The sequence below is a fragment of the Rhinopithecus roxellana genome, chromosome 13 (assembly GCF_007565055.1).
Source record: "Rhinopithecus roxellana isolate Shanxi Qingling chromosome 13, ASM756505v1, whole genome shotgun sequence".
Taxonomy (NCBI): Eukaryota; Metazoa; Chordata; class Mammalia; order Primates; family Cercopithecidae; genus Rhinopithecus; species Rhinopithecus roxellana.
The window spans coordinates 25,363,648-25,385,171 of NC_044561.1; the positions used below are offsets into that span (position 1 = coordinate 25,363,648).

The 21,524-nt window shown below is 48.1% G+C and overlaps 1 pseudogene; it reads left to right on the plus strand.

The window, feature by feature from the left end:
* The first annotated feature begins 555 nt into the window (after positions 1-555).
* On the plus strand, positions 556-8,036 carry LOC104670115 (annotated as a pseudogene).
* The last annotated feature ends 13,488 nt before the right edge of the window (positions 8,037-21,524 follow it).

Below are 21,524 nucleotides of genomic sequence, written 5' to 3' on the forward strand. Positions count from 1 at the left end.
CAACGTTCTTCTTGTGGCTTGGCATAATTTCATAAGGCAGATGACAATCCCTGGGACTCGATTCTACTCAGGAGTCAGGCACTCACAGGTGACAGAATGAACAGGTCATATCTACAGAATGTTAGAGGTGAAACACTCGTGGCCTCCTCTACGTATGGTTGCATCCTCCCAGGTTCTGACTAGAATGACGGAGCCCAGCAACAAGTATAAACTCTGTGGATTTAGGATTCTGAAGGGCTTTTTCACCCACAAAACATGGGGCAAAAATGTGGACTCTGACTGGGGAGAGACTAAAGGAGCCCTCGGGCTCATACTTCTTAAAATTCCCACGAGAAGGCTGACATCTGGAGACTTCTCCCGCAAGAGGGAAATAGTGAGTTCTGTAAATGGAGACTTAGGTGCCCTGCAAAGGAGAGGGGAGGCCGGGGTCACAGCTGGCCACCAAGAGACCCATCCCGAGTACCGTGACTTCCCTTCTCTCCCTGTCCTCCTCCACTCTACATCTGCCCCTATCCTCCTAACCCTAGGACCAGCAGACCCAGAGCTGGAGCTTTGATGAGCAACCTGCTCACAAATCAGCCTGGGGCTGAAGTCTTGAGTAATCAGGTGCACAGCGCTGTGCTCTAGGACCATAGGGAAGAGAATGTCAGTGGGACACTGGGGTGCACAAGGGTCTGTACAGCCCTGCTGCATGGCCAGGTCTGCCCCTTCTAGGACAGCACTGATGGCTTGGGGGTATGGTGGGGCTGTCCTCTACACAGGCAGCAACAGGCCAGGGACCCAGAACCACACAAGGGTGCCCTGGAGGGTTGTGTGGGAGAAGGTCAGGCCTCTGACTCAGCTGTCCACTCCATCACCAGCACCATCACCTCCATTTTGTTCACCTGGCCCCTTGAAAACACTTCAGTTTGCTATCAGCCCCCACAACTGTCCTCTTTCCGGATAAAGCTGGCCTTCAGGAACTTCGCCTGGCCTGGACTGGGCATGAAGGACCACCAGGAACTTGTCCTAGGCCAGTTGGTGCTTCCAGAGCCCAACGAGGCCAAGCCAGATGGTGAGGTGGCTTGCAGTCTGGAAGACTTTCCGGGGGTGGTGTTTTGGCCTACAATTCCCTTACATTCCATCTGGTCATTTCTGTGCTTGGAAAGGCCAGTGAAAAGTGACTGGTAGTCGTGACCTTTTCTCCTTTTCCAGATCCTGCTCCACCTCCTGGGCAACAAGCATTAACAATGCCAGCCCTGGAGCCAGCACCACCACTGCTGGCGGACCTGGGGCCTGCTCTGGAGCCAGAGTCACCTACAGCCCTGGGTGCACCAGGATATCTACATTCAGCACCAGGACCAGCACCAGCACCAGCACCAGCAGCAGGGGAAGGGCCCCCTCCAGGGACACTGCTGGAGCCACAGTCAGCCCCAGAGTCCCCCTGTCCCTGTCCTGTAAAGAACCAACCCCCTGAGGAGCTGCCTGACATCACGACCTTCCCTCCCAGGCTGCTGGCAGAGCAGCTGACCCTCATGGATGTGGTGAGCAGCTGGGCTTTGCAGGGTGTGCCTCTGGCACCACCTGTCTCAGACCAGCCTCTCCCTGAGGAGCGGCCAATGCCCTGGGTCGAACGTCAGCCCCACTTCTTACCAACCATGAGACCTGGATGAGTTTCCTCACCCACAAGCCTTCCCTGTCTGCATGTGGACAGCAGATATGGGACATCGTCCATGCCAGCTGCACAGAGTGACTGTGCAGACTGAATGACAGGGGATGGACCAAAAGCAGGACAGTGCAGGTGCTCACTGAGGCACAGGCAGGGCCATGGGTCACTCACCCAGCTGCTCAGGAGCCTCACTACCCTCAGTGCTTATTAGGTACCTGATGCGTACTAGATTCTATGGCAGACACGCCAACAGAGCCCATAGTTGCAGCTGCTACAAGGAAAGTGCACCAGTAGCGAGAGAAGAAGGTGGCTGATTGGGATGGGAGGAAGACGAGGCCTTGGGACGGGCAGGCCTGAGCCACTTGGAGTGTGGATGGCCTGGGAGAAAATGTCACTCTCTCTCCCCACTCTTGTTGGGTTCTGGGCCATAATGCATTCAGGGCCCTCAGTGGGCAGAAAATCAAACCCAGGGACTCCCACATGTTTGGAGCCCATTTTAAAGCTTTCTGAGCTCCAGCTCGGTTCCTGCCAGAGACCATGGATGACTGTGAGCTCAGTCCCTGCCTGGGACTGTGGGTGACTCTGAGTTGGTGTGCTCTGTCCGTGATACTCTCCTCCTCCCCAAAAGGAGCTGTTCAAGAAGGCGGTGCTCTACGAATGCCTCGGCTGCATCTGGGGCCAACAACAGAAGAAGCAGAATAAGCACGTGGCACCCACAGTTCGTGCCACCATCGCACACTTCAACAGGCTCACCAACTGTGTCACCACCTCCTGCCTCGGGGACCACAGCATGAGGGCCTGCGACAGGGCCAGGGTGGTGGAGCACTGGATCAAGGTGGCTAGGGTAAGCCATGGTTGGGCCTGAGGATTCCCTCTTTAAAAATGGGGAACTGTCTCCTCCATCGGCTTTCAGGATTGGCATCTGTATCTCTGGCCTGAGCCCTGCACATCCCCTAAGCCTTCTTGCCAGAGCTTCACTAACCTTGACACCCATGGCCCAGTGGGGGCTGCTCACTTCCGACCTGGGCTCTCCCTTGGGTTAAACTACAATCCTCCTAGATGAGTGACATTCACTCAGCCCCAGGTGTGCCCTCCTGAGGCTCCCTGGGCCTCTGCTTCGACCAGGAGGGGAGATCTCAGCAGAGGGGGCTGAGGCTGAAGTGGGCCGGGCTCCAACTCTGGACCTCACAGCTCACTCTTCCGTCTCTAGGAGTGCCTAAGCCTCAACAACTTCTCCTCGGTGCACGCCATCGTCTCTGCTCTGTGCAGCGACCCAATACATCAGCTACACAAGACATGAGCAGCAGTGACCAGGTGAGGGGGGCTCTCTCCACTGGAGCACCAGGGTTGACCTAGGGACCCATAGGTCTCCCCATGTGCCCTCAACGATTCTGAAAGGTTCTTGGAGACCAGGGACACTGGAGGCAGGGATGGGCTGGTGGGTGTGGTCACTAAGCTGCCCTGGACTTCTGGGCAAGGATTTCCAACTCGGGACTAAGGGTTTTTAACCATCAGGAACAGACTAGAGCCAACTGGAGGCTTTCAGGTGTTTGCACCCAGCAGTGGAACTGTGTCCAGCTGGAAGTTAACTGTGAACACGCAGGGGCTTATGTGAAGTGGAGATGGGCCAGGGGAGGAGCATGACAGGTCCCACCCTGGTCCTCTGGAGCCCTTGTCATCAGAGGACCCCACTGGAAACACTCACTCAGGAAGTTGGGATTCTCTGGGTTTTCAAACAAAAGGGATTGGATTGGAACTCACAAATCTGCCCAGTTATTCCCAAATTTACCCTTCTTTCTTTCCTCTGTCCATAGCAAAAGCACAAAATATCTAAAAGAACTCTGTGAAAAAGACACTGCAGTGAAGAGGGACCTGCTGATCAAGGTACAGTGGAGTCTGGGAGATGTGGGACAAATGTTTAAGGGTCACAGGAAAGAGTGACTTTGGAAGGGCACTGGACCCGGTGTGCAGTGGTTATTTTGTAATGTTTTGACTTACCTACTAAAAGTGGACTTGAAAAATTCCCTCCATGCCTACCTTGGGCCAACAGGAAGAGAGGTGTGTGGGTCCATGGGCATGTGGGGGCAGAGGGGCAGGAGGCCCTGGAAATGGGATGTGGCAATGGCTGCTGGGCTGTGGAGTGGGGGTGATGAGCTGCAGCATTAGCAGGGCTCTGGCTCCCATGCTGGTCCATGCTGCTGGCATGGAGCTTCCTCCAGGCTTCGGGGTGGTCATGGTAGGTGGGACTTTCTTCCTTCCTCAAACTGGCCAGCAATTCCTCAGGAAGCCAGGCCTCTGCTGCTGCTTCTGTCTGCAGCGCACCTCCATGGGCAGGGGCTTCTGCCCACACTGAGGGAGAGGGGGAACAACAACAGAGGAAGCTCATGTGCCAGGGAGTCCAGTGGATCGCCCAGCTTTGGGTACCAATGGACATACTTCGGACAGACATATGTGTTTGCCGGGACTCCCTGCTCTGCCGGTTGCAGACACCCAAAAATGGTCATGTCACAGGATTCTCACCAAGTAGCAGTGACACGTGCCCATGACAAATATCTGGGGTATTCATGCATTCCTAGGGGATCCCCCCTGACCAGATCTCAGAATCCTCCATGCAAATGAGAAGGCGACTTGTCACCCAACCCAGGATTCTGGAAAACCCAACCATGTCTGTCAGAGAATGACGCCTCAGGAGGCCACTTCCTGCGTGGAGGAAGAGAGTTCTGTGCACACAAGTCCCCTGGGGGATCGTTAGCGAGGCAAAACCTTTGGCATGGCTCAAACCCAGTTTGTGTGGCACAGACTCCAGTAGGGCTCGGATAGCCAGGTGCCACTTAACCAGGTCTCCTAAAACGCCCTGTCCCTTTCCCATCATGACTGTGCCTGGCTGGAGACCGTAGACACTCAAGAGATTCCAGAGAACACGACCATGATGGGTGGTGGTGCTGGGATATGGGGTGAAGGTAGCGGGACAGAGCCTCAAGGATGGGGAGGAGGCGCCTTCTCTTTCGGGTCTTTGAGGAGTCACTCCCCTCATCTGGAAAATGAAAAGATGCTGAGCCTGTAGTGCAGCCCTCACAGGATGGAAATGAGATTCAAGAAAAGAAAATAGTATCAGGGTGCTCATGCCTAGTTCTTCCTCAGAGGGATGAGGGTGAGAACAATGGCAACAGCTACAGGAAACAGTACTCAGGAGGTCCTGTGAGGTACTTGTGGTTTTCATCACTCTTTTTTTAAAAAATTTGTTTATTTTTTGAGACAGAGTCCCGCTCTATCGCCCAGGCTGGAGTGCAGTGGCCGGATCTCAGCTCACTGCAAGCTCCGCCTCCCAGGTTTACGCCATTCTCCTGCCTCATCCTCCCGAGTAGCTGGGACTACAGGCGCCTGCCACCTCGCCCGGCTAGTTTTTTGTATTTTTTAGTAGAGACGGGGTTTCACCGTGTTAGCCAGGATGGTCTCGATCTCCTGACCTCGTGATCCATCCGTCTCGGCCTCCCAAAGTGCTGGGATTACAGGCTTGAGCCACCGCGCCCGGCCGGTTTTCATCACTCTTTATAGAAGAGGAAACAGTCTCAGGGAGGCCCGGCTGCATGATCGGGTGACACACACAGGGAGTGTGGAGCTGGCCGGTGGTATGAGCACTGTGCCAGGCGACTCACGCCAGTCCCTGGGGATCCAAGTGTGGGGTGGCTGGGGTGTAACTGGGGGAAGGGAGGAGAGCCTGACTATCTCTGTCACTGACACCTGGCAGGCGGGGAGCTTTAAGGTGGCCACCCAGGAGAGGAACCCCCAGAGAGCCCAGATGAGACTGCGGAGGCAGAAGAGTGAGGCTTCAGCGTGCAGAGGCCGCAGGGGATCAGAGGACAGGGCTCCCTTCCCCGCCAGCTGCAGGCCTCCATGTCAAGATCACAGAGACTTCCTCCCCAGCCCTGTCCTCCTGTGGACACTGGGTCTGGAAAACCTCCTATTTGAGAGACCAGAGCAAGGGTATGGGAAAGCTGGACTCAGAGTGGATGTGGGGAAGGGTAAGGCTGGGACCCCATGCCCTTGTGAATTGTTAAAATCCCACTATAGAGGTAACTAGGAGTGCCTGCTAGACTTGGAGGTCAGCTGGGATAGAGAAGGCAGAGAATTGGGAAAGGCAGCTGAGGATCTTTGACTACTCCAACCGGGAGACCTGGAGAGGGGGGTTCTGGGAGACAGGGGCTGATGGGATTTCATGAGACAGAACCTTGGGCAGGCAACTGAGGGCCAATACTCATCACAACTACACGTACCAACACCTCACCCATCCTTGGCACAGGGCGTGGTCCCCTTCCTGGGGGGATTTTCTGACTGTGTTACAGAGGTTGGATTCAGCCATCCCGGATGATCTGGATGTGAGTGAGCCTGGCACAGGCTGGTTGGGAACCAGGATGCTGAGGCTTGGGAGTAGAGGGTCCTGGACCAAGCCCTTAGATCTCAGCCCTTGGCAAACCTCCTCTCCTGAGAGCCTCACAGCTGCTCCTGTAGGTGGGAGTGTCAGGCCCATCTATCACCTTTTGGTGATGGAGGCTCCATAGCAGCCACCAGTCCCTATTCCCGAGTGGTGAAGCTGCAGACCTGCCTGACTGCAAAGCTGCTGAGGTGTGGGCTGAGCTGGACTCTGCCTTTCCCTAGGGTAGTCCCATAACAGGAGGGTGAAATTGAGCCTCTCCAAGGGCTGGGCTGACAGTTCCAGGGTCACTGAGTGCTTTCTTTCTATGAGAGACCTGTTTCCCTGTCATCAGAGAGGGTTGGGGCATAGTGTCCCTGAGCCTCAGCTCCCATGCCCCCGTGCTCTAGAGCCCGGAGCCTGAGGCAGGTCCAAGCCCTGTCATGTGCACATCCCCTGACCCTGGTGGCCCTGGCAGTAATGCTGCATGGGAAGGGGTGGGGTGGGGCTGGTTGAGGACCAGGGACCAGAATTTCTGATGGACTCTGTCTGCCTTCCAGGGCAACACCAACAAGAGGAGGACGGTGAGCAGCTGGGGCACTCATGCTGGATGAGTGTGGGGATGTGGACGTCACAGTCCACCCTGGGCAGGACACTCCCTGGCTCCATCCTCTGCATCTTAGGTTTACTGGGAGGGTTTGACACACACAGGAGGAGGAGACCTATCCCAGTGGAGAAAGCAGGAAATGGAATGGAATCAAAGACCAGTTCCTGCAGGAGGGGCTATTTACATCCAACTCTGAGAACAGGCTGGCGGCTGCATGGGGCCCCCTCAGAAAACTGCCCCAGGGACCAGCCCCTTCTCCCTGCCTGCCGAAGGCCCCCTCAGCATCTTCCACCCAGGCTCTGTCAGCAACCTCTCCTCTGTCTCTAGGAGGTCCGTGTTCTGCAGGAAATGCAGCTGCTCCAAGTGGCTGCCATGAATTACAGGCTTCGGCCTCTTGAGAAATTTGTCACCTATTTCCCAAGGATGGAGTAGCTCAGTGACAAGGAGAGGTGAGGGCCTAGCACATGGGCAGAGTGGGAGAAGGCTCTCCATTTTTTTTTTTTTTTAAAACATGGTCGGGCTCTCTCACCCAGGCTGCACTGTAGTTGTCACCATCTCTGCTCACTGTAACGTCTGCCTCCTGGTCTCAAGCCCTTCCTCAGCCTCTCAAGCAGCTGGGACTACTGCAGTACACCATGTCCCAGGACATGGTACAGCATGTACAGACACCATATCCCAGGACATGGTACAGCAAGTACAGACACCATATGCCAGGACATGGTACAGCATGTACAGACACTATATCCCAGGACATGGTACAGCATGTACAGACACCATGTCCTGTTGCTCAGCTGTTGTTGTTCTGGTACAGATGGGGTTTCACGATGCTGTCCAGGCTGGTCTCAAACTCCTGGCCTCAAGTAATCCACCCACCTCAGTCTCCCAAAGTACTGACAGTACAGGTGTCAGCCACCCCACCTGGCCTAGAGGAGGCTCTCTTGCGGCCAGCTGCAGAGAGCCTATGCCCATGACTCCACAGCCAGCATCAAGCCCTGTTGCATGGGGACTGCTGGGGACCCAGGATTCCAGTTGGGCAGGCACTGAGAGGGGACCTGATATGTGGCTCATGGTGGCCTCACAGCTGCCTCACTGTCCTGCAGCTACAAGCTGTCCTGCCAGCTGGAGCCTGAATCCCAGTAGGCTGGCACCATCCTGCAGTGGCTGGGACCCCATCAGGATGCTGGCCAGAACACCGGCTCTGCAACATCCTTCACCCAGACCGGGGACACCAGGGAACCACATCTAGGTGGCTGGCAGCTCAGCTGCATCTGGACCCTGCTCCTCAACACCAGCTGCTCCTACTGGCCGGGATCAGTCCATGGGACTTTTGTGAGTCAGGCGGGAGACCATTTTATGTTTATATTGTTTAGTGTCTAAGTAACGGCTTTTTCTTAACTTTCTTTAAAATAAAATTTTAAAACGCTATTCAAAATGTTCTATAGTTGCTGGAATGAGAAAAGTAACCGCAGTGCAGTAACTATATACCAGTCTTTAGGATTCATAGTCCAAATATGTGGAATTGAGGCTATGGCTGAACAAGTCATGGAACAGCGTTCACGTTATGCATGCTAATCACTGAACATTTTCCTTCTTTGTTCAAATTAATTATTGTTAACTCTGTTTAAGGAAAACAAACAAAACAAAAAAACCCTTAAAAATCATAGCATGTTACCCAATCTACCACACTTGTTCTACTGACCAGCTACTCTCAAACTTAAATTCTAGCCAAACTCAAGTTCCACTGGGGTACTCTACTTTCTTAAGGTTTAAATATTTAATGAATCACTTAAATATTTACTGAAGGGCTGGAGATGGGAGGTATTTAAGCAATCGGTAGGGCTGGCCTTCTCCAGAAGTCCTGGGCGGAAGGGAGCTGGCCATCAGTCTCCACAAAATACAGATAAACTTTTTCCACTATGGATCTTCCCAGACTTTCTGACAACTCTCCCCTAAGTGAACATCAAGGAAGGAGAAAATCGCTTGAACCCAGTATGTAAAGGATGTCCCACAGCTTAATTTGAGCACACCCACACTGTGGTACATCAGACAAAAACAAGCCAAAGAAGTCAACATTTCAGGGTCTGAAACATGTAATACCACCAAGTCAACACAAAATAAACACCTAAACCCAATCCTGGAGCCGCAAAGCTCCTATAAGAAAAGTGGGAGTCTGTATCTCAGCAAAACTTGTATCTCTGCATGCAGTTTGCAAAAAAGAAAGAAAACAAAAGCAACAATTATCAATGGCAAGAAACCCTTAGACCACGCAATTGATTTGGCAATACTTTGTTGTATTTTTTATCTTTTTGGATGGGACACAAAAATCAGTGCTAACAATTGTGAATGAAAACACATGGGACTATAGGGCTTCCACATGGGGAAGAGAAACAATGAACCACTGAAGAAGGCGTCGGACAGACTGAAAGAAAGTTCAGCAGAATTCTATCTGTGAAAGGGGTTGTTATCTAACGTGCAGGAGAAACTAACACTACTCTAACTGGGAAAATGAACAAAACCTAATACCCAACCTAAAACTGGGCAAAGAACCTGAACAGGCACATCTGAAAAGAAAACACGAAATTAACTGACAGGTCACAGAGAAGTTGCTCAACTTCACTAATCCTCACACAAATGTTTAAGTGCAAACCACTCAGATACCTCCCACTCTAATTAGAATGAAACTTAACAAAAACAACAAAAAAAGATACGTTTACAGGCAGTGGTCAAGGTAGAAAGGCAGAAAAAGGCACTTTTATACACTATTGGTGGGAATGTGCATCAATTACTATACACACGAAGCGAAACAGTTGAAGGTGTCTTAAATGTTTTACAAATACCCCTTCACTTAGCAATCCCACCACTGGTTATACACAGAAAGCACATGGAATCTGTTATGTTGAAGAGATACCGGCCTTCCTATGGCAACTGAAGCGCTATTCACAATAGCAAAGGTATCCAATCAACCTACCTGTTCATGCACAGAAAAAGGGATAAAGAAACTGCAGTACACAATGGCATCCTCTTCAGCCAGAGAAATTCATGAAACCATGTCATCTGCAGCAACGTGCAGAAACCTGGAGGACATGACCTTCAACGAAATGAGTCAGGCAGAGAAAGCCAAACACGGCATGATTCCATGCCTGTGAGAATGAGATCAACTTTCTCTCTAAACGACTTTATCTCCTAGAAATAGAATGTTCCACAGTGGTGAAGAGAGGCTGGGGGTTGGGGAGTCCCCGCAGGAACTGGGAAATGGATACAATGTTACACTCAGATGACAGGAATAAATTCAGCTGTTCCACTCCACAGCAGGGTGTCTAGACTTAACAGTATCCTACCATATTTTCCAAAAAAGGCTGAAAAGAAGGATTTTGAATATTGCAACCACAGAGAACTAATAATAACTATACAAGGTAACAGAGACAGTCAATGTCTTGCTTTCATCATTACACAAGGTATATAGGCATGGATCAAAATGTCCCATTCTACTCTTCAATTGTATACCTTTACTATAGAGCAAATTGCTTTTAAGGACATAGAAAGAAACAATACTGAGACCAGGAAATGCCCTGCATTTCCAAAGCAATTCTGAGAAATCCAAACTACACTGGATGCATCACACTTTCTGATTTGAAATTTCACTCAAACTCTAGGAACCTGCTTCCGCATGGATAAGTGGAAAAGAACAGAGAACCTGAAGTAAACCCACATACCTCATACCACTTGATTGTGGATGAAACACACAATAAGTAATGGAGAAAGAACTCCCCTTTCAATAGTCTCGGGATAAGCGGCGAGCCATATGCAGAAGAGTAAGTAACACTAGGCCTCTACTTCTCACCATGTATCAAAGTTCACTCAGATGAATAAAAGATGCAGGGGCCGGGCGCAGTGGCTTAAGCCTGTAATCCCAGCACTTTGGGAGGCCGAGACGGATGGATCACGAGGTCAGGAGATCAAGACCATCCTGGCTAACATGGTGAAACCCCGACTCTACTAAAAAAATACAAAAAACTAGCTGGGCGTGGTGGCGGGCGCCTGTAGTCCCAGCTACTCGGGAGGCTGAGGCAGGAGAATGGCATGAGCCCAGGAGGCGGAGCTTGCAGTGAGCTGAGATCCGGCCACTGCATTCCAGCCTGGGCGACAGAGCCAGACTCCGTCTCAAAAAAAAAAAAAAAAAAAAAAAAAAAGATGTAGGCCGGGCGCGGTGGCTCAAGCCTGTAATTCCAGCACTTTGGGAGGCCGAGACGGGCGGATCACGAGGTCAGGAGATCGAGACCATCCTGGCTAACACGGTGAAACCCCGACTCTACTGAAAAATACAAAAAAACTAGCCGGGTGAGGTGGCAGGCGCCTGTAGTCCCAGCTGCTCGGGAGGCTGAGGCAGGAGAATGGCGTGGACCCGGGAGATGGAGTTTGCAGTGAGCTGAGATCACGCCACTGCACTTCAGCCTGGGCCACAGGGTGAGACTCCATCTCAAAAAAAAAAAAAAAAAAAAAAAAAAAGGAAGACCCAGATGTAAACCTGCACACCTGAAACCATCCGATATTTGAAAAAAATAAGCAATGGAGAAAGGACTCCCTATCAGTAAGTGGTGCTGGGGTAAGTGGTCAGCTAGATGCAGAAGAAGTAACACTGGGCCCCTGTGTCTCACCACGTACAGAAAGCAACTCAAAATGAATCAAAGATTGAAATGCAAAACCTCAGGCCAGGAGCGGTGGCTCATGCCTGCAATTCAGGCACTCTGGGAGTCCGAGGCGGGCGGATGACTTAAGGTTGGGGAGTTCGAGACTACCCTGGCTGACATGGTGAAATCCTGTCTCTAATAAAAAAACAAAACTTAGCTGTGCATGGTGGCACATGCCTGTACTCCCAGCAACTCGGGAGACTGAGGCAGGAGAATCACTTGAACCCAGAAGGTGGAGGGTCGAGTGAGCCGAGATCGCTCCATTGCATTCCAGCCTGTACAACAGAGTCTAAATAAATACATAAATACATAAAAATCCAAAACCTGAAACTATAAAAAAAATCCTGCACGAGAATCTAGCAAATACCCTTCTCGACAGAGGCTTTGGCAAAGCATTTATATGTCAAGTCCCCAAAAGCAATGGCAACAACAGCACTTACTGGTAAGTGGGACCTAATACACAAAAGAGCTGCTGCACAGAACAAGAAACAACCAACAGAGTCAGCACACAGCCTACAGAATGAGGGAAAATATTCAACTATGCATCTGAAAAACGTCTAATATCCAAGATTTATCATAAAGACGTTAAACAAATAATATCAGAAAAAAAAACCCAACTTATAAATGGGCAAGGGACATGAACACACACTTAAAAGAAGGCAATGGCAACAAAAGCAATTACTGATCAGTGGGACCTAATACTCAAAAGAGCTGCTGCACAAGAAACAACCACAGAGTCAGCACACAGCCTACAGAATGAGGGAACATACTCCCCAACTACACATCTGACAAACATCTAATATACAGGATTTACCGTAAAGAGCTTAAACAAATAAAATCAGAAAAAAAAAAAAAAAAACATAAATGGGCAAGGGACATGAACACACACTAAAAGAAGGTGTACCAGTAACCAATGAGCATGAAAACATGTTCGATCTCACTGATCATCAGAGAAATGCAAATCAGAAACATACTGAGATACCATCTCACACTGGTCAGAATGGCAATTATGACACACAGTCCACAACAACAGAGGCTGGTGGGGCAGATGAGCAAAGAAATGCAGGTCCACTGTACGGGGAAATGCAAACTAGTTCAGACTCCCTGGAGAGCAGTGTGGACATTTCTCAAAGAACTTAAAAGAGAACTACCACCCAGCGCTGCAACCCCACTCCTAAGGATCTACCCAAAGGAAAATCCTTCCACCCGAAACACGCATGCACTCGCATGTTCACGGAAGCACTACTCACAATGGTAAAGACATGGAATCAGCCTTGGTGCCCATCAGCCGTGGATCAGAGAAAGGAAATGTACATACACACCATGGAACACTACACAGCCATAAAAAACAAATCCATGCCCTTACCAGAAACCTGGACAGAGCCGTAGGCCATTATGCCAAAAGGCAAGAACAGAAAACCACAATTTTCAAAACAGCTACAAAGGTCAGTTGTGAATATTCTCTCCACAGAGAAATCATAAGTCTGAGCTCACAGAGATGCCAGACGCTGCGACTTCATGATGATGCTACGTTTACACAGATCAAACTGTGCCTTGCACCCGCTGGTTATACACACAGACTATACGGCAATGAAATTGTTGTCCCATTTTGGTAACATTCGTTCTCACCGGAGTGAGATGCTATCTGAGTGTGGTTTTGATTGACTTCCCATGAGGATCAGTAATGTTGATTCAGAATCTTTTACCTGTGCATCCATCTCAGGTCTTCAGGTACTTTGCCCAGTCTTACACGTCACTATTGAAACAAGTTCACAATAACCTGGCAAACATCACTAACCACAAGCAAAATGTAAATCAAAACCACACTTAGACACCATCTCATTCTAATCGGAATGAGTGTTACAAAAAAAGAAAAACATTGAAAGAAAGGGAAATGCTGGTGTGTTTCCAGAGAGAGACAGAGACACTCTTCTCCACAGTTCGTGAGAAGGTAAACTAGTACACACGCTACAGAAACCACTTGGAGGTTCTTCCAAACCTTAAAAGACTCCAATTACCATTTCAAACAGCAATTCTACTACTAGGAATACACTCAAAGTCATTGAAATCAGGACACCAAAGATAGATCTACCCACCCATGTGGATTCCAGCACCGTTCCCAAGAGCCAATGTAAGCATCAACCTACCTGCTTATCCACAGACGAAGGAAGAAAGAAGCTGCTCCACATGTACACCCTGGGATACTCTTCAGACAGAAAACCACAGTGAAATCATATCGTGGGGAACCACACAGTTGCACCTGGAGGACACGATGGTAAAGAGCAAGCAGAGAGAGAAACAAACCGTGAGTCATCTCACACATGCAGAATCTGAGAAACTCTATCTCAAAGACCTGGCGAGCACAATATTGGTTTCCTGAGATTGGGGGAAAAGAGGAGTAATGGACATGGATTGTAAAAGGGTACAAAGTTACACAAATGAGAGGAAGAAAATTCTGTTGTTCTATTCCACTGCAGGGTGACCAGGATTAACAGTATCAGCACATCACTTTCAAAGCAGCTTGACAGAATACTGAAGGTTCTCAGCATAAAGGAATAAACAATGGGAAAAGGTAACAGAAACACTAAGTACCCTGATTTCATCGTTCCACAATGCATGCATGGACCAAAACGCCCCACTCTACCCTCTCGTTCTATTGTTTCTTTACTATGCAACACATTTGCTGAAAGAAATAGAAATACGCGCTGCTGATTCAGGTGGGACCATGAAGCGCCCTGAGTTTTATCCTCAACAATCCTGAGACATCCAGACTACATCGGACACATCACATTTCCTGATTTCAAATTTCATGGAAAACTTAGGGACCCGCTTCCACACAGAGCAGTGGAACACAAGAGATTACCAAGAAGTAAAACCACACACTGAAAACTATCTGATCTAACATAGAATCCACAAAAGTAAGTGAAGGGAAAAGGACACCCTATTCAATCAATGGAGTTGAAATAAGCAGCTAGCCATGTGCAGAAGAATAACACTAGGCCCCTACCTCTCACCAGACACAAAGAGAAACTCAAGATGAATAAAACATATAAACATAAAAACTCAAACTATTAAAATCCTACTACAAAACTTGTGAAATATCCTTCTCCACATAGGCTTTGGAAAAGCATTTAGATGGCTAAGTCCTGAAGAGCAACAGCAACAAAGACAAACACTGACAAGTCAGACCGAATACCTGAAAGAGCTGCTGCACAGCAAGAGAGACTACAACAGAGTAATCAGACAGCATAGAGAATGGAAGAACATGTTCCCAAATTGTGCATCTGACCAACGTCTAATATGCAGAATCTACAAGGACCTTCAACAAGTTGACCAGGAGAATAAACAGAAAAAAGAATATCCCATTAATAAACGGGCCAGGGATGTGAACACACACTTCTCAAAAGTCGATGTGCAAGCAACCAACAAATAGGAAAACATGCTCAAACTCACTCATTACCAGAGAGCTGCCAATCAAAAGCATGACGAGATGCCATCCCTCGCAGGTCACAAGGGTGATGCCCACACAGACAAGGAACACGTGCTGGCGAGGCAGCCGAGAAAACGAAACGCTGGTGCGTTTTGGTGGGGATGAAAACTAGTGCAGACACAGGTGAAAGCAAACCGGTGATTTCTCAAAGAGCTGAAAACAGAACTACCATCTCACCCAGTAAGCCCACTCCTGTGTATCTACCCAAAGGAAAATCAATCCTTCTATCCAAAAGACACAGACACTCATATGTTTATGGCAGTATTATTCACATTTTCAAAGACATGGAATCAACCTAGCTATCAACAGTGGATGAGAGGCCGGCACAGTGGCTCACAGCTATAATTCTAGAACTTTGGGAAGCCGAGGCAGGTGAATCACTTCAGTCCAGAATTTGAGACCAGTCTGAGCAAAATGGTGAAATCCCATGTCTATAACACAAAAATTAGCTGCATGTGGTGGCGGGCACCTGTAGTCCTATCTAATCTGGCAGCCAACGTGGGAGGATCACCTGAGAACAGAAGGTGGAAACTGCAGACCACTGGAACTAAGGCCCAAATAGAAAACTAAATGCCACATGTTCTCACTTATAAGCGGGAGCTAAACTTTGAACAGACTCACACATAAAGAGAACAACAGACACCTGGAATGACCACCAGACCAATAAAAAACAGAGGAGAGGGAGTGTGTGCTGAAGACCCACCCTGTGGGCCCTCTGCTCACTGCCTGGGTTATGGGGTTGTCGGGGCCCCAAGTCTCAGCATCATGCAATCAACAGATGTAACTAACTTGCATATGTACCCTTTAAACTATAATAATAAGAGTAGAAAGCACTAAAAGAAAAATCTAAGGTTAGAACCAAAGAAAATAATAAATGAAAAAACAATCTGTAGTTATTCAAACAATCCATGACAGTCAAACACAGAACGAGGACCTAAGTGACAGAATGAGGCAACCAAATACTCTATCCAACGTGATATGCAGGGAACACAGTTTTCAAAACACCAAAAAGATACAATGGGAAAGGGAGAGTCTGGTTCAATTATTGATTTTGAGAAAACTGAATATCCACAGGAAAAACACTGAAATAGGACCCTTAAATGCACGATACACAAAATCAACACAAAATGAATTAAAGACCTAAACTCAATCTTGAAACTGTAAAGGTCCTGCAATAAAACATAGAGTGGGTGTATATTTTAGGAAACCCTTATCTATGCAAACAGGCTGCAAAAGGTAAAAAAGCATCATAACACTAAAAAAAAGTAGGGAAACTACACCCATAGACAATGCAAGGCTTGGCTCCATGTGTGTGTGAGTGTGTGGGCGCGCACGCGTGCAGGCACATGCATGTTTGTGTGTTTCGTGGAAATGGGGTGTTGAACACAAAAGTCATTGCTAACATACGCAACTATAACCATGTGAGACTAGGTACACTTTACAAATTCTACAGGGAAAAGAAAACAATGAAACAAAATAAGGAATCCTAAAGACTGGGAGAAATGATAAAAAATCCTAACCCTGAAAGAGGTTATTATCTAACACAGACAATAAACTAATATGACTAAGTGAAAAACAACAAGAACGAAAACAACAAATATCCAAGGTAAAAGGATCTAAATAGACCTGAGTGAAAAGAAGGCAGGAAACTGACTCACAGGTGACAGTTCCTCAGTATCACTAATCCTCACAAAAACGTGAATCAAAAACATACTCAGTTACCCATCTAATTCCACCTAGAATGAGTATTACAAAAGACAAAAATCAAAATTGTTGAAGGCAATGGTCAGTGTAGACTTGCAGAAAAAAAAAGTCTTCTACACTCTTTGTGGAATGAAAGTTACTGTATACACTACAAAAACTTTTGGAAGTTCCTTAAAAAAGTAAAAGGTAGGCCGGGCGCAGTGGCTCACACCTGTAATCTCAGCACTTTGGGAGGCCGAGGCAGTTGGATCACCTGAGGTCAGGAGTTCGAGATCAGCCTCACCAACATGGTGAAATCCCATCTCTACTGTAAATACAAAAATTAGCTAGGCATGGTTGCAGGTGCCTGTATGCCCAGTCACTCTGGAGGCTTAAGCGGGAGAATGGCTTGAATGCAGGAAGCGGAGCTTGCATTGAGCCGAAATCACGCCACTGCACTCCAGCCTATGCAACAAGGGCAAGACTCTATCTTTAAAAAAAAAAAAAAAACTAAAGGTAAAAGTACAACTGCCACTCCAGCTAACAATCCCACCAACTGGGTACACGTTTAGAGAAAATGAAATCCCTGTGTTATCTGCCTTTTCATGTGTCCTGAAGCCCTAGTCACAATAGCCAAGCTGTGGAATCAACCTACCTGTCTATCCACAGATGAAGGGATAAAGGAACCACAGTATATGTACACAAAGAAATACACATCAGCTGTAACACTTCAGGAAATCATGTCATCTGCAACCACTTGGAGAAACCTGAAAGACAATTAGGTGAAATGAAACGAGTCTGCTAGGGAGAGACCCACGCTGCATGACATCAGACATATGAGGAAATATGTCTGATGTCATACAGGAAACTATTTTCCTGTAGAAGGATGAGGCTAGGCACGGTGGTTCATGTGTGTAATCCCAGCAGCTTGGGAGGCTGAGGTGGACAGATCATCTGAGGTCAGAAGTTGGAGAACAGCCTGGTGAATGTAATGTAGCAAAACCCTGCCTGTACTAAAAAAAACAAAATTTAGCTGGGCATGATGGCACACACTTGTAATTCTAGCTACTTGGGTGGCAGAGGCACAAAAATGACTTGAACCTGGGAGACAAAGGTTGCAGGAAGCCAAGATCATGCCGCTGCACTCCAGCCTGGGCAACAGAGCGAAACTCTGTCTCAAAACAAACAGAAACAAAAACAAAAAAGTCCCAGTTAAGAAAAATGTCCCAGTATATTCTCTGCTTTTGTGCCTTATTATAGACAAAACATTGAAGAAGTACAGGCCAGGCACAGTGGCTCACGCCTGTAATCCCAGCACTTTGGGAGGCCCAGGTGGGTGGATCTCCAGGTCAGGAGATTGAGACCATCCTGGCCAACATGAGGACACCTAGTCTCTACTAAAATACAAAAAAAAAAAAAAAAAAAAAAATTATCCAGGCGTGGTGGCGCGCACCTTACTCCCAGCTAGTCCCAGCTACTCGGGAGGCTGAGGTAGGGGAATCGCTTGAACCTGGGAGGTGGAGGTTGCACTCTAGCCTGGTGACAGAGCAAGACTCCATCCAAAAAGAAAAAACAAAAGTGTAAATACACCATGTTAGTATTAACATGGGGCCACAAACAGCCCTGAACATCTAAGGAATCCTGAGAAATACACCCTAAGTCGGAAGAATCACAATTCCTGATATCAAACTGAGTTTCAAAGGTGTAGGTAGCCAATATTCCAATACACATGGTCGTGTGATTTGCCACTGTGCTCCAGCTTGGGTGGGGGTGACTTGTCTCAAAAAAGAAAAAGATTAGCTGGGCGCCGTCACTCACGCCTGTAATCCCAGCAGTAGCACTTTGGGAGGCCGAGGCGGGCAGATCACGAGGTCAGGAGACCGAGACTATCCTGACTAACACGGTGAAACCCCATCTCTACTAAAAATACAAAAAATTAGCTGAGCGTGGTGGCATGTGCCTGTAGTCCTAGCTACTCCGGAGGCTGAGGCAGGAAAATCGTTTAAACCCGGGAGGTGGACGTTGCAGTGAGCCAAGATCACACCACTACACTCTAGCCTGGGTGACAGAGTGAGACTCCGTCTCCAAAAAAAAAAAAAAAGTGGTAGATTCCTCAAAAAAACTGAAAATGCAACTACCGTATGATCCAGCAATCCCACTACTGGGTACACCTCCAAAGCAAATGAAAACCGTATCAGAGATCACAAAGCCTCAATGGGGACAGAAGATTTTCTTCATTAAATGGTTTTGAGAAAACTGATGTTTATATGAAAAAGGATGAAATAGGACCCTTCTGGTATACAATACACAGAATTCAACTCAAAATGGATTGAAGACCTAAACGCAAGACCTGAAATTATACATCATCATCATCTGTAAGAAAAAAGGGGGTGGGGGAGCTGGTGGAGCATTTAGTTTCGGGGCAACTTGCCTCTAGGCTCACAGGTTGGAAACGGGAAAAGAAAAAACGGAAAAAAAAAGAAAGCAGAGGGTAAAACCTCAACGAGAATGGAATGGCTTGTGAATGTATTTATCTTTTAAATTGGGAAAGCGAATCATACGTAACAAAAGCAAAAACAACCACCTGGGGCTACATCCAACTGGAAAGCTTCTGTACAGAAAGAAAACAGTGAACCAAATGAAAACCAATCCTACAAATGGGGAGAAAGTTTGGGGGAAGCATGTATCTCCTAAGGGGATGTTATAAAAAATATGCAATACCTTCACAGTGCTCAATAGCAAGATCATCAACCCCAAAGTGGGCAGGAACCCAGCACAGACATTACTGTACAGGGGACATAACACTGAGCAGCATGGACAGAACCAGGTCCTCAGCAACCCCCTCACCAGGGACAACTCCCCGTCAGGCTCACACCCGGGTGTCCCACCCTCCCAGTCAGGTGGTCGTGACCAGATAGACAGAAGGGGACACAGGCTTCCCTGAAGGCCAGGGGTGGGGGAGGAAAGAGTCCTAGACACGATGGCGCGAAGGCAAATTTAAAAATTCATCAAATCCTGGAGGCAGCTGGCATCTTTCTTCCTCCGTCTGAGGCCTGGACAGGAGGCAGCCAAACACCCAGGCCTGGTCCCAACTCCCACCTGGGCCGGGCTTCCCCTTCCTCCTGGGGCTTTCCTCTCCCCGCATCTATATGGGACAGGTTCCCTCAGAAAAAGTCCTCAAACCCTAAAAATAACACAGTCTGCTACACTTGCCACCCTCAAAAGCCCTCAGGGAACAAAACTCATGGTAAGACAGATACCAAAATACTAGAAGAGAAAGACAAGAACTATTGAGAAGAAGAGAATAAAGGGAACGTTCCAGAAAACAACCTTCTGTACTCATCGTGTAGAAAAAAATGCCCGGGAGAAGCTGAGTTGCACGCAGCTCCCACCTAAGCAGTCAGGGCCACAGACAGGAGCTGTTTCCTCCCCAGGACGAGTCTCCAAGTCGTTCCCAAGTCGCAGGGGTGCCTCCTCAAGCGGATCCTGAAAGACCGGAGATGCTCTCCTTCTACTCAATATGGACGCCACGCCACGCACAACACGCAGCGTCTGAGTTGAGAACAGGCATGCGCACCACGTGGGGGCAGAAAAGGCTGCTTCAGCGCCCCCTGCCAGTCACAGTGCACAGTGCAGGATGATCAGCCTCATGGTCGGCATCACCCCAGGCCAGTCTAGGTAGGGTAGAAGGGTGGGTTGTGGGACACCAGGGAGCAGGAACTCCCCAACCGATGCACGTGGACCTCCCCCTGTGAAGCTCCTTTTTTTTTTTTTTTTTTTTTGGACAGGGTCTTATTCTGTCGCACAGGATGAAGTACAGTGGTGCAATCACCGTTGACTGCAGCCTCAACCTCCCAGACCCAAGTGATCCTTCCATCTCAGCTTTCCAAGTACCTGCGAATCTGGTTGCTCCATTGTTGGATGCATATGTATTTGGAATAAGTAAGTCTTCTTGTTGGATTGTACCCTTTATAATTATGTAATGGCCTTCATCATCCTACTTAATTTTGATTATTTTAAAGACTGTTTTATTTATTTTTAGAATAACAACTGCTAGCCGGGCATGGCGGCTCACGCCTGTAATCTCAGCACTTTGGGAAGCCAAGGCAGGTGGATCACCTGAGGTGAGGAGTTCAAGAGCAGCCTGGCCAACAGGGTGAAGCCCCGTCACTACTAAAAATACAAAAATTAGCTGGGCATGGTGGGACACACCTGGAATCTCAGCTACTCAGGAGGCTGTGCCAGGAGAACCGCTTGAACCCGGGAGGTGGACGTCACAGTGAGCCGAGATCACGCCACTGTGCTGCAGCCTGGGGGACACAACAAGACTCCGTTTCAAAAAAGGAAAAAAAAAAAAAAAAAAAAAAGAATAGCAACTCCTGGGCCAGGTATAGTGGCTTATGCCTATAATCCCAACACTCTGGGTGGCCAAGGCAGGTGGATCATTTGAGCTCAGGAGTTTGAGACCAGTATGGGCAATGTGGTAAAAATGCATCTCTACCAAAGAGTACAAAACTTAGCCAGGTGTGGAGGTGTGCACCTGTAGTCCCAGCTACTGGAGAGGCTGAGGTGGGAGGATCACTTAAACCAAGAAGGTTGAGGCTGCAGTGAGTCATAATTACAACACTGTACTCCAACCTGGGCAACAGAGTGAGACACTGTCTCAAAAAAAGAAAAAAAAAAAATGAAGAAAAAACAAAAAGAATAGTGAGTCTTACTTTTTTTTTTTTTTTTTGGATTGCATGGCAGATATTTCTCCATCCCTTTACTTGGAGCCTGTGGATGTTGTCATATGTGAGACAACTCTTGAATATGGTTGAGTCCTGTCTTTATATCCAGCATATCTCTGATCAAAGATTTAAATGCAAGACCTCAAACCATAAGAGCTCTATGAAGAAGAAAACCTAGGAAATAATATTCAGGATATTAGCCCAGAGGAAGAATTTACGACTATGTCCTCAAAAGCAATTGCAACCAAACCAAAAATTGACAACTGT